At 44.1% G+C, this 13,618-nt stretch overlaps 1 long non-coding RNA gene across 1 annotated transcript in view; it reads right to left on the reverse strand.

Moving 5' to 3' along the window:
* The window catches only part of LOC127002853 (uncharacterized), a 29,474-nt gene extending 23,125 nt beyond the window's left edge, over positions 1-6,349 (reverse strand). Inside the window, exon 1 of the long non-coding RNA XR_007756577.1 lies at positions 6,066-6,349. This is a non-coding gene — a long non-coding RNA (uncharacterized LOC127002853). The remainder of the gene's footprint in view (positions 1-6,065) is intronic.
* Positions 6,350-13,618: the final 7,269 nt, after the last annotated feature.

Genomic DNA, 13,618 nt, shown 5'->3' on the forward strand with positions numbered 1-13,618 from the left:
AACTGAGCACATATTGTAATATTATGTTTAAGACATGTCGTTTGTCATATGTTGCATCCATTGCTGAATATGCCAGTGTTATGATCGTCTGAGCATAGAATATTGCGTAAGGCAATTACTTTCATTTAATTTTAAATAAATGTATATTTACTTTTTCCCTTGTTTATCCCCGAACACCAGTCTCCAATAACAACTTAAGCCGGATCACGCTACCAGGGATACGAGACGGTGAGATCATTTATGGAGTAATTAATGAGTGATAAAAGAGTTGATTTAATACAAGAAAAGAAGGGTCTAAAAACCCTGTCATGTTCCGTGGTAAATACCAAGTCAAGAGTGTTGTCCGCTCGTGTTAGTAGGCTCTGTCACCCACTGATGAAGACCAAGAGACATAAAGCAGTCAAGGAAGGAGGTGTCATGGGCAGTAGAGGCAGTGGGCACATCACCACACCAGTTAATACCTGGTAGATTGAAATCTCCCACAAGGATTAATTCCTTACCAGGAGCAAAGTCCTCCAGGAATGATTTAAATTCAACATCATGCAGTTGGGAGTTTGAGGGAGGGTGATAAGCTGCTAGAATATATACACCATAGGAAGGCAGGTGAGCTCCTACTAAATTTCTGACTGGTAGGTCCAGCGCTAAATATGCAAAAGTGTTGCGTATATAAAGGCAGGTACCATGTTTGGCAGTGGATGCTGATGTATCTTTACGCACTATGTTATAGTTGGGAATGGCAACGAAAGAATCAGAAACAGAAGGAAGAAGCCACGTTTCAGTAACAGCTAAGATATCAATCTTGTTTTGAGACAGAAAGTATGAAACTAAAGTTAACTTATTACTAATACTATTTACATTGATCTGAGATGAATTTACTGTGGTAAAGGGACAGAACGGGACACAGCACCACCGGACGGCTGGCCATGCTGGGCACCGCCACCAGCGTCACGAGAGGCAGAGTCAGCAGAGCCAGCCCAGGTATGACAGGATATTACTCACTCGCAGGAGAGGGTATCAGGGGGCGCCACCCTCCTCTTTGTCGCCAGGATTATTAGAAGCCGCCTAGCTGATAGTCTTCATTCAAGAAAGCAGAACAACTGTACAGAAGAGGACCAAAAAGAAGCCCCATTCAAGAGAAGGAAGTGAAGACTACCAGCCAGGTGGCTTCTAATAATCCTGGCGACAAAGAGGAGGGTGGTGCCCCCTGATACCCTCACCTGCGAGTGAGTAATATCCTGTCATACAGGAGGGGACCAGGTGCCAATTAGCCCTGAATATGATAATAAACCATGGTTTCCTTTTGGGTATATCATTTTTATCCTAATGTATGGTAAAGATTCATGCATGCAACAGTCATGGAAACGCTTTGAAAATCCAATTCAAGGACTTTTTTTTACTCTTGAAAATAGGGGAGAATGTTTACGGAAGCGCGTCGCCTCCTCTGGCGACGGCCGCGACGATGCTGCAGCCGCCGCAGCAGTAAAATAGCTCGCAGAGGGTTTAGGGTCGGGGAGCATATTTAAACTACTCCAACCGAACTTTACGATTTACTAGCAGAGGCTGCGCCCTCGACCCCCACATGTATATGTGACTTATTTCAGCAAGGAGGTATTTCTCGCAACACCGGCTGCACCGTCGCCAGAGGAGGCGACGCGCTTTCGTAAACATTCTCCCCTATTTTCAGGAGTAAAAAATAAGTCCTTGAATTGGATTTTCAAAGCGTTTCCATGACTGTTGAAGGTTTGTAGAAAAGATATAGGAAGAGATACTGATGTTTCATAAGGTAGGTAATGAGACACTGGCACGGACCTAAAACGAATCTTAACCTAGTGTATGTATAATTTTACCAGAAAACGGCGACATGTTAAGGGGGACTATGATGTCAATAACTCAATTTTAACCTCTAGGTCGTAAAACATAATTTTGTAAAGGCATCCACTCCCCTTAACCCTATACGTTCCGACCCGGGCCACAATTGCCCCCCCCTGAGGATTTTTGTCAAAACGATCATTTTTTTTTTATTACCAAGTTTAAAAGAAAAACAGACCAACTGATAAACGTAGAAAATACCGTAGATTAAGATGCGATATCAAAAATAACCATAGGAGCCTCCGTTATCTTGCTAAACACGAATATTTAGAAACACCGACGCGAATCATTTTGAAGCACGGCGATACGCTGTGAAAAAAAAACCAACGTTCAAACGCCTCCGGATGACGATATTATTACTGTTATAAGTATTAATATTCCTGTATTGTATAGTGCTATACTGCATGTTCTGCATCTTTTATGTTAACAAAGCTTTAGGTGATACACTAAACAGACCAACAAACAAGCTGGCTGTAATAAAAACATAATAAAAACGTACACAGCCCGCTGTGTACGAGAGTTATTCAACGGCAGTTGGCGACACGAGCTTGTGATTGATGATTGATTGATAGTTTATTATTGCAAGTAACCAACAATAGACAAGAGAGGAACATGCCATCCCTCTTGATACATATTGATGTGCGTGCATTCGTATGTGTGTGTGTGTGTGTGTGTGTGTGTGTGTTTTTGTGTTGCCATGCGAGGCGAGGGGTTGCTATGCTCGTTTTCTATGACGAATTATGGCACACAATACTTATTTTGACACTACCATAAGGTGATAACTGTGTCTCGTATATGTTAATTTCTTGTACTTTGGCAAGAAAATTCATATATATATCTAATACAGTAAAAACGTACGTGCTTGGAGTCAGACAGAGAGAGAGAGAGAGAGAGAGAGAGAGAGAGGCCAGTCATAGGCTATTTGACCGTTTGAACCTAGCTCCCCTCTCTTCCATCTTTCACAGATATATATATATATATATATATATATATATATATATATATATATATATATATATATATATATATATATATATATATATATTAACCAGGCAACAATGATAATACCTAAAATAATATCAGTGCCAGTGTCACTTGCTGCGAAATATTCATGTCATTCATATTCAGTTCCTTTCAATATAAGCAAATATACTCTTATCGGCAAAAAAAAAATTTAGCGTCATAAAAAATACTATGAAAGATGGAAGAGGGGAGCTAGGTTCAAACGGTCAAATAGCCTATGACTGGCCTCTCTCTCTCTCTCTCTCTCTCTCTCTCTCTATATATATATATATATATATATAAAAAATACTATGAAAGATGGAAGAGAGGGGAGCTAGGTTCAAACGGTCAAATAGCCTATGACTGGCCTCTCTCTCTCTCTCTCTCTCTCTCTCTCTCTCTCTCTCTATATATATATATATATGTATATATATATATATATATATATATATATATATATATATATATATATATATATATATATATATATATATATATATATATATATTAACCAGGCAACAATGATAATACCTAAAATAATATCAGTGCCAGTGTCACTTGCTGCGAAATATTCATGTCATTCATATTCAGTTCCTTTCAATATAAGCAAATATACTCTTATCGGCAAAAAAAAAAAAAAAATTACTTTCTATAAATCACTGGCCTCGTATGGTTTATTTTGGGGGGGACCTGGATGCATTGAGAGAGAGAGAGAGAGAGAGAGAGAGAGAGAGAGAGAGAGAGAGAGAGAGAGATTATTTTGTGATATAAAGACGAATAGGAAAGAGAAATTTAGCGAAATAAAAAAAATACTATGAAAGATGGAAGAGAGGGAGCTAGGTTCAAACGGTCAAATAGCCTATGACTGGCCTCTCTCTCTCTCTCTCTCTGACACTTATCATCAACGCCACCATCACGACCACCATCATCACCACCATCATCATCATCACCACCATCATCATCACCACCATCATCATCACCACCATCACCATCATCATCATCATCACCATCATCATCACCACCATCATCACCATCATCATCACCATCATCACCATCATCATCATCACCACCATCATCACCACCATCATCACCACCATCATCACCACCATCATCATCACCACCATCATCATCACCACCAGCATCATCACCACCACCATCACCACCACAATCATCACCACCATCACCACCATCACCATCATCATCACCATCACCACCATCATCATCACCACCATCATCATCATCATCACCATCATCATCAACAACATCATCACCAACATCATCATCATCACCAACATCACCACCACACCACCATCACCACCACCACCATCATCACCACCATCATCATCACCACCATCATCATCACCACCATCATCATCACCACCACCATCATCACCACCACCATCATCACCACCATAATCATCACCACCATCACCATCATCATCACCATCATCATCACCACCATCATCATCACCACCATCATCATCATCATCACCATCATCACCATCATCATCACCACCATCATCATCATCACCACCATCACCATCACCACCATCATCATCACCACCATCACCATCACCACCATCATCATCACCACCATCATCACCACCATCATCACCACCACCATCATCACCACCATCATCATCATCATCATCACCACCATCATCATCACCACCATCATCACCATCATCACCACCATCATCATCACCACCATCACCATCATCACCAAAAAGGAGGAAGAAGAGGATGAAGAAGAGGAAGAGGAAGAAGAGGAGGAAATAGAGGAAGAGGAGGGAGAGGAGGAAGAAGAAGAGGAAGGAGAGGAAGATGCAGAAGAGGAGGAAAAAGAGGAAGAAGAAAAGGAAGAGGAAGAAGAAGAGGTAGGGGAGGAAAAGGAGGAAGAAGCTAGAAGAGGAAGAAGAAGAGGACGAGAAGCTAGGAAGAGGTGGAAAAGTATAGAAGAAGAGGAGGAAGAAGAGGAAGAAGAGGAGGAAAAGAGTGAAGGGGACAATAAGGAGGAAGAAGAGGAAGAAGGAAGAAGAGGAAGACTAGGAAGAGTAGGAAGAAGAGGAAGAAAAGGAGGAAGAGGATGAAGAAGAGGAAGAGGAAGAAGAGGAGGAAATAGAGGAAGAGGTGGGAGAGGAGGAAGAAGAGAAAGAGGAAGAGGAGGAAGAAGAAGAGCAAAATCAAGTAACAGGAAGAAGATTAGAAGGAAGAAGAAAAGGAAGAGTGAGAGGAAGAATGAGGAAGAAGAGTAGGATGAGAAGCTAGGAAGAGGAGGAAAAGTAGGAAGCAGAGGAAGAGGAAAAGGAAAAGAAGAAGAGGAAGAGGAGGGGAAAAGAGGAAGAGGTATATGGAGAAAGAAGAGGAAGAGGAGGAAGAAGAGGAAAAGGAGGAAGAAGAGGAGGAAGGAAAGGAGGAAGAGCAGGAAGAAGAGTAAGAGGAAGAAGAGGAGGAAATAGAGGAAGAAGAGGAGGAGGAGGAAGAACAGGAAGAGGAGGAAGATGAAGAAGAAGAGGAAGAAGGAAGGGAAGAGGAAGAAGAGGAAGAGGCAGAAGAAAAGGAAGAGGAAGAAAAAGAGGCGAGAAGCTAGCGAGAAAAGGAAAAGGAGGAAGAGGAGGAAGAAGAGGAAGAGGAAGAATAAAAGGAGAAAGAAGAGGAAGAGGAGGAAGAAGAAAAGGAGAAAGAAGAGGAGGAGGAAAAGAAGGAAGAAGAGGAAGAAGAAAAGAAGGAAGAATAGGAAGAGGAGGAAGAAGAAGAAAAGAAGGAAGAATAGGAGGAAGAGGGAGAAAAGGATTTTATTTCTTGAGAGTTTCTTTTCACTCATTATTCACTATTGCTTTACACCATTGATTAGGTTCCAGTACTTAGTGTTCACGAGCGTTATTGTTGTTCAGAAAAATCAATACGATGCTGGCTATACGAGGGCGAAAAATCTCAAGGGGTCGGAACGTATAGGGTTAAGGCTGCCGCCTTGACTCGGGTGTAATTCTAGAGATTTGGCCCCAAGATTTCCTGGGGCACTTTTCCAAGGCTTTGTATCATTCCCTCCACTGTTTTAAGAAAGTCTACAGCCGTCCTGCGACAGAGGAACCAAACTTCCACATGTCGGCTTCAAAACAATGCTGAAATACAGAAAACGTTACATATTGGACACAACAAACTACGGCAGTCACAACAATGGAAGGAGCACTCACTTGTGAGAAATAACGCCCTCCTCTTCTTCTTCCGTAGCCCCGTGACGCTTTGCACCGCTTCTTGGGTCTTCACACCTTGCCCTTCCTTCCTCTAAGGGTTATTTTTCTCTCCGTTTCCCGAAAACGGCCACGTTGAGTTGAGTCGAGTTGGGTTGTCGGCTTGTTGCTTGTCGGCGGGAGTCTTGCCTTTATATCGGTGTGGCGGACTGAACGTTCCCCTGTGGCAGACTGAACGTTCCCCCCTGTTCCCCCCCTCTACTGCGCATGCGCCGACCTGTGTTTATATGCGCTATTCGGCCCACTCCAAAACACTGGAAAAATCGATCCCCCCGAGCAACATTACCAGATTGTCGTACTGAGCCTTTTATGTTTGCCGATTTCCGACCCAATAATTAAACTGCTTTCATCACCCAAATAACTGCCTTCATATATGGATATCGTTTAAATGGTTAATTATTGGTGCTTGTTGGCAACAGTTATAGCCAGAAACCGGTAATTACGCGGCTTCGGAGTACGATAATCTGGCAACGGTGCCGAGCTCGCCTGCCTCACCTCAGCAGCCGCACCCTTTTTTTAGTATGGTATTTTACCTGTATACAATAGGTACAGGATGTAAGCCATGAAGTTGTGACCTCATCTTCCCAGCAGGAGCAGAAGGCTAGCAATCCTGCCCTCCTATATGTGTATGTGATCCTGCGGCAGTGAAAGGCCGACAGTCCTGCCCTCCTTAGTGTGTGTGTGTTTTGTCTCGCTACAAGATCAGAAACGGTTTGAGCCATGCCATGAAAGGGAGGAGCATGCCGTCCCAACCCCCAGACAGTACAGAGTGTGATTATACAACTAAGGATACATGGGTAATTATAAATAGCACCAGGAATATATAAAAACATTATATCCTTGCATGTATCTATATTATATTTGGAAAAATATGCTTGTTGTATGTATCCCTGATAATAAAATTTATCTACATGTGCTTAAATTTAAGTGAATGAAAGCATAAGAGAGTAAAGTGAATGGAAGCATAGTGAGTTCCTCCCTTCTCCCTTGTTGTTTACCTGCAACAATAAACTATCAATCAATCAATCATAATCAAGTACTGGCAGATCTTTCGTAATAAATCTGCAATCGCTCCTTCAGACCTATTTGTTCTAACTCCTGATCTACCCACTAGAGTCCACCAGTACAAAATAGCCTCCCAGAATCCCTGGTCATCCTTTAGTCTCTATCTATTTAAATCAGCACTAGCTCATCATATAGGGGTAAAGCTTTTAGAATATCACTATACATGGACTATAGCTCTTCATCTTTAATATTATGAATTTTATTACGTTGATTGCGCATCTGCAGAGTGCTGGCTTCCTAGAGCCCCCGCCTCATCATGTGGATTTTGGGGTTGGGAAGCCTATCCTACCGTAACCTGGTGGGCGCCTCCCAAAACATACTAACCTAAGGGAGTTGTTACAGTCTTCATAATATTAATCTAGAGCAGGGGTATTCAATTAAAAGTCACTGAGGTCCAGTTCTTAAAATTTCCCCCAAGTAAAAGGTCCGAACGGAAGTCCAGCTTGTGTCTTATAGCCGTTCCCTATGTCGACATTTTCATATGGATTCAACAGTATTTATTGTCTATTTTCACTGCAGGAAATGTTTAACAGAGTGCACAGCTAACTCTTTTGCCCTAAATAAAAGTAGTCCCAGGCAAATAAATTTAAGGCCTTTATTTCAGATTAAAGAAAACAGAAATCTCAGAATAAAATAAATTGCGAGCAGAGCCAAAAAACCCTTTTTTCTCTCAAATTAAAGAGGTCCCAGCCTAAAGAATTAAAGGCCTACACTTCAAGTAAAACAGTCAACATCATCAGGAGAAAATGAATAAAAAGTGGCTCTTTTAGGAAAAAGAATATGTGCAAACATAGCATTGATTAAAGTTTTATTTTTTTTCTTGAAGATGTCCCAGCCTAAAAATTGAAAGCCTACTATTCAAGTTAAAAAAAAACTCAACATCTTCAGAAAACAATAAATAAAAAGTGGCTTCTTTAGGAAAAACATGTGCAAACAAAGTATTGACTAAAGATTTTTCTCATCTGTCTCTTCCTCTCTGCTGTGGTGCACTGAGAGCGCAAGGTCAAGGCAGCACGCTCGAACGCTCTCCACCCCCGCTCTCACCCCCACCCCCACACTATACACTGCCCGCGTGTCGCCTGCTGGCTGCCACCGTCCACCACCTCGTCACCATGGTGAAAGGTGCATGCCACCCAGATACCCACCACGCCCTTTGGTCATACCTGCCACCCTGCATATTAGCTTGACCTTCCTACTGCAGGAAATTGAGTGTTCACGCTCTCACTGGCCTGTTGACACCCGCCAGCGTTGCACGGCGCCCCGCCACCCGCCACACCCTCCCTCCCCGCTGTCACCCGGCCGCAGATTGGTCACGGGTCCGGACAGAACCATCGCTCGGTCCGGATCCGGACCGGGGTCCGCCATTTGGTGATGCCTGATCTAGAGCATATAAAGGTATTTTGTAAAGGATTGGTGACCATAATTATTAATGTGGCAGCAGTCTCGCCTAGGAAATAACCCCAACAAGTGATACAGAAAGAAGGGAAACCAATTTACTGAAGGCTTTTAGTTGTACGTTTTGACACCGTTGATGAGGATTCACGCCCCGGTCTGCCGCCGCAGCAGCGCTCCACAGGGCCGCTAACATCACAGTGGAAAATAACAGGCATGCAAATGACAGAATAAGGAGGGGGGACCGATGTCTCGTCGGGGGACCGATCAGTCTGCAGTAGATGCGGGCCAGCTGGTCCCCCCCTTTAAATGGGGCGGGTCAACACGGGTCGGCGCATGCGCAGTAGAGGGGGGAACAAGGGGGAACGTTCAGTCCGCCACACCCCCCTGTTCCCCCCTCTACTGCGCATGCGCCGACCTGTGTTTATATGCGCTACTCGGCCCACTCCAAAACGCTGGAAAAATCGGTCCCCCCGAGCAACATTGCCAGATTGTCGTACTCAGCCTTTTATGTTTGCCGATTTCCGACCCAATAAACTGCTTTCATCACCCAAATAACTGCCTTCATATATGGATATCGTTTAAATGGTTAATTATTGATGCTTGTTGGCAACAGTTATAGCCAGAAACCGGTAATTACGCGGCTCTGGAGTACGATAATCTGACAACGGTGCCCTCGAGCCCCGAGCTCGCCTGCCTCACCTCAGCAGCCGCACCCTTTTTTTTAGTATGGTATCTTACCTGTTTACAATAGGTGCAGGATGTAAGCCATGAAATTGTGAACTCATCTTCCCAGCTGGAGCAGAAGGCTAGCAATCCTGCCCTCCTATATGTGTGTGATCCTGCGGCAGTGAAAGGCCGACAGTCCTGCCTTCTGAGTGTGTGTGTGTTTTGTCTCGCTACAAGATCAGAAACGGTGTGAGCCATGCCATGAAAGGGAGGAGCACGCCGTCCCAACCCCCAGACAGTACAGAGTGTGATTATACAACTAAGGATACATGTGTAAGTAGCACCAGGAATAAAAAAAAGCATTACATCCTTGCATGTATCTATATTATATTTGGAAAAATATGCTTGTTGTATGTATCCCTGATAATAAAATTTATCTATATGTGCTTAAATTTAAGTGAATGAAAGCATAAGAGAGTAAAGTGAATGGAAGCATAGTGAGTAAAGGTCTAAAAAACACTATATCCTTGTATCTATATTATATTTGGAAAAATATACTTGTTGTATGTATCCCTGATAATAAAATTTATCTATATGTGCTTAAATTTAAGTGAATGGAAGCATAAGTTGTGTAATGTGTGCCCCCCAGACCCCCAAAATAAACTATAAGCTAAATCCCACACACACAATAATGAACATAATCAAGTACTGGCAGATCTTTCGTAATAAATCTGCAATCGCTCCTTCAGACCTATTTGTTCTAACTCCTGATCTACCCACTAGAGTCCACCAGTACAAAATAGCCTCCCAGAATCCCTGGTCATCCTTTAGTCTCTATCTATTTAAATCAGCACTAGCTCATCATATAGGGGTAAAGCTTTTAGAATATCACTACATGGACTATAGCTCTTCATCTTTAATATTATGAATTTTATTACGTTGATTGCGCATCTGCAGAGTGCTGGCTTCCTAGAGCCCCCGCCTCATCATGTGGATTTTGGGGTTGGGAAGCCTATCCTAACTTAACGTGGTGGGCGCCTCCCAAAACATACTAACCTATGGGAGTTGTTACAGTCTTCGTAATATTAATCTAGAGCATATAAAGGTATTTTGTAAGGGATTGGTGACCATAATTATTAATGTGGCAGCAGTCTCGCTTAGGAAATAACCCCAACAAGTGATACAGAAAGAAGGGAAACCAATTTACTGAAGGCTTTTAGTTGTACGTTTTGATACCGTTGATGAGGATTCAGGCCCCGGTCTGCGCCGCCGCAGCAGCGCTCCACAGGGCCGCTAACATTATAACAGTAATATTAGCACCTAAAGTTGTCTTCAATCCTCATATTTGTTAAGTCGTAGGACTTAGTGAATAAGTGAGTCTTCAGCGCTTTCTTGAAGACTGCCAGACTGTCACTGTTCTTAACATCCCGGGTAACTCATTATAGAGCCGCGGGGCACTCTTCTCAAATGCTCTGGAAACCCAGTAATCTCAAATGAGCAGCAAAACAGGCTCCAAATGATAACACTCACAGTAAGGTTGTATATAAACATGTATTTAGTTTAATTTTTCAAAGGTTAGCGGAGTACTAAAAAAATGAATGGCTGACAGGCTGTATATGCCTCTAATCTAACTAGCTACCGGCACAAGGGAGATTTGGGGAATACACATAATGCTTAGCTCTGGTTGCTGGAGGAGGAACCTTTGAAAAATGAAACTAAATACATGTTTATATACAACCTTACTGTGAGTGTTATAATTTGGAGCCTGTTTTGCTGCTCATTTGAGATTACTGAACCCTTACACACACATCCCCCCCCATAGTACATTATCACCATCCAGTTTCTTAACGCTGTCTCACAAGTGGTTCACACGGAAATCCTCCCACCTTCCATAATTAATCACAAGTAACGCCCTTCTGGTCACAAACCTCGGAACGAGTGTTCACTTGTCCTGAGGCCTTACCATCCGGGACCAGCGCTCGGGAATGTAGACGACTACCACGCTATCACATACCATCACAACCATAGTGGTCGTCAAAAGGGGATGTAGCTTTATTTATTTTCTTTCCACGCTACATATGGTGGCAGCGGTGGGATACATCCTCCCTCTAAATACTGTCTCATCTCCCTCCACCTTGGTTCCTGCATTTGCAGCTGGCTAAACTCTTCTCTTGTTTTCCCCAGAAATAACTCACTTTGGCCGCCCCAAGGTCTTATGGGTCTTACTGGGCTACTTAATTGGTCAGCCATCACGTTCTTTTTTCCCGATTTGTAATCAATGGTGAATTGATAGTCCCTCATTTCTAATATCCAACGATTCATGCGTGGGGATTTAGTTTTTTGTCTAAAAACGGATACCAGAGGTTGGTGATCGGTCCGAATAAATACTTTGGTACCCCACAGGAAATGACTAAACTGGCGACATGCCAATACTATAGCCAAAGCTTCCCTGTCGGTGGTTGAATACCTCATATCTGCCGGACGAAGCTTTTTGGAAAAATAACCGATGACCCTGGGTAAATTATTATCATCGATTTGCATTAGCACAGCACCCACATGGGTGAGGCTGGCATCTGTTTCTAGGATGAAGCTTCTTGACATATCTGCCCGTCCGGCAGAAATGAGGTATTCAACCACCGATGGGGAAAGGGGCGGTCCTGGTGATGGACAGACGGGCGCCGCTTGATGTGGAGAGGGAGCAGCTCGGGTGGTGTGAAGAGGCGGGCGCTCGTCGTGATGTAGGGAGCAGCTTGGGGCAGTGGTATATCGGCCACCAGGGCAGTCGAGGGGCAGGTTACCCCGCCATACAAGTTCCCATCCTGTAGTCCGTCTCACACAGCAGGCCGTGGATGGTTTTTCGGGGTGGGCTGAGTGGAGAGATGGACACCTCTCTCACTCAACTCCAACTCGCTGCCTTTCTTGCTTCCTGCTGCTCGTCTCCTGACTCAGCCCTCGACCCACACCCCACCCACGGCCTGCTGTGTGAGGCGGGCTAGTCAGGAGACGAGCAGCAGGAAGCAAGAAAAGTGAGTTGGTTGGAGTGAGAGCGGTGTCAGGTGTCTCAGCTCCCACCCTTTCCCATCGTGGATGTCCCCTGCCGAGCCCGACGCTCACGCCAGCTCCTGCTTCTCCTCCCTTCCGGAACATTCTTTTACAATCAAACCCCTACCTATCTAACTAACCAGTTATTGGTTTCTTGGGGGGGTTCGAGGCTTTGAGATGAGGGATTTCAGTAACTCTCGTTCACGATATTTACTCATTCGCTCGCCGTGTTATCTTCTCATAACCTTTTACGCACTTACATTCCTTAGCCACCCATTCACTCTTTCACTCATTCACGCTCCCACTCGCTCACACTTACTGACTTACTCACATTCTCTCGTTCATTCACGCACTCGCTTACACTTACTCACTCTGTTACTCACTGACTTACTCACATTCTCGTTCACTCACATTCGGACCGTTACAATAACAATAACAATATTTATTAGCAACCCAAAAAAGAAAAAGAATCGGACATCAAGAATTATCCAGTAACTCCAATAAATAAATAAAATTATAAAATAATGGAAACGGGAGCTGTGATGGAAACGGAAAGCAGGGCAAAATGGTGGGAACTTGGGGGGACGGTCAGCGGGGCAGTGACTCTGCGTCTACACACATGGAGGCGGGCGAGCGCCGAGCGTCACTAAGATCCAAACGGTACCGGTACTATAATCTGTTCAGAGCAAGAAGTCGGTTCAGGGTGGAGCTGGTATCGTCGTTTACCTCTACCCATGCTGCCAAATCAGCCTTCGTACATGCGTCTCTCTCTTATTTCCCATCCATGTGCTATTTGAGAGCGATATTTTATATATTCTGTATATAGTAAAGGAAGCTACATCGTACAATGAGTGTCGATGTTTAGGATTATAACAAGGATTTGTATAAATTCTATGACATGTGGCAGCGATTTTTCCCATGTTGCCACGTTGTGGTGTTGGTAGCGGTGGTGGTGGTGGTGGTTGGTGTGTCCCCCTAGGTCCCTCCCCCGGGTCGTGCGGGAGAGAGAGAGAGAGAGAGATAAACAGGTGGGTTGTGGGGGGGTAGGCCGGGAGAGAGTGCTAATCTGATAACTGGCGGTCGAACTGGCGGCGCTGCACTCATGGGAATTCTGGAATCTGCCACACCTTGAACCGTCTTCATGCTCCGAACAGACTATAGCGGCAATGCGCAGTGCCGAGTGATCATTAAGCTTCCCGGAACCCAAGTGATCATGAGGCTTCGCGGTACCAGGTACCGGTACCGGGTACCGCGAGGAATCGATTCTTCGCGGTACCAGGTACCGGTACCTGGTACCGCGAAGCCTCATGATCATTTGGGTTCCGGGA

The sequence above is a fragment of the Eriocheir sinensis genome, chromosome 24 (assembly GCF_024679095.1).
Source record: "Eriocheir sinensis breed Jianghai 21 chromosome 24, ASM2467909v1, whole genome shotgun sequence".
Lineage (NCBI taxonomy): Eukaryota > Metazoa > Arthropoda > Malacostraca > Decapoda > Varunidae > Eriocheir > Eriocheir sinensis.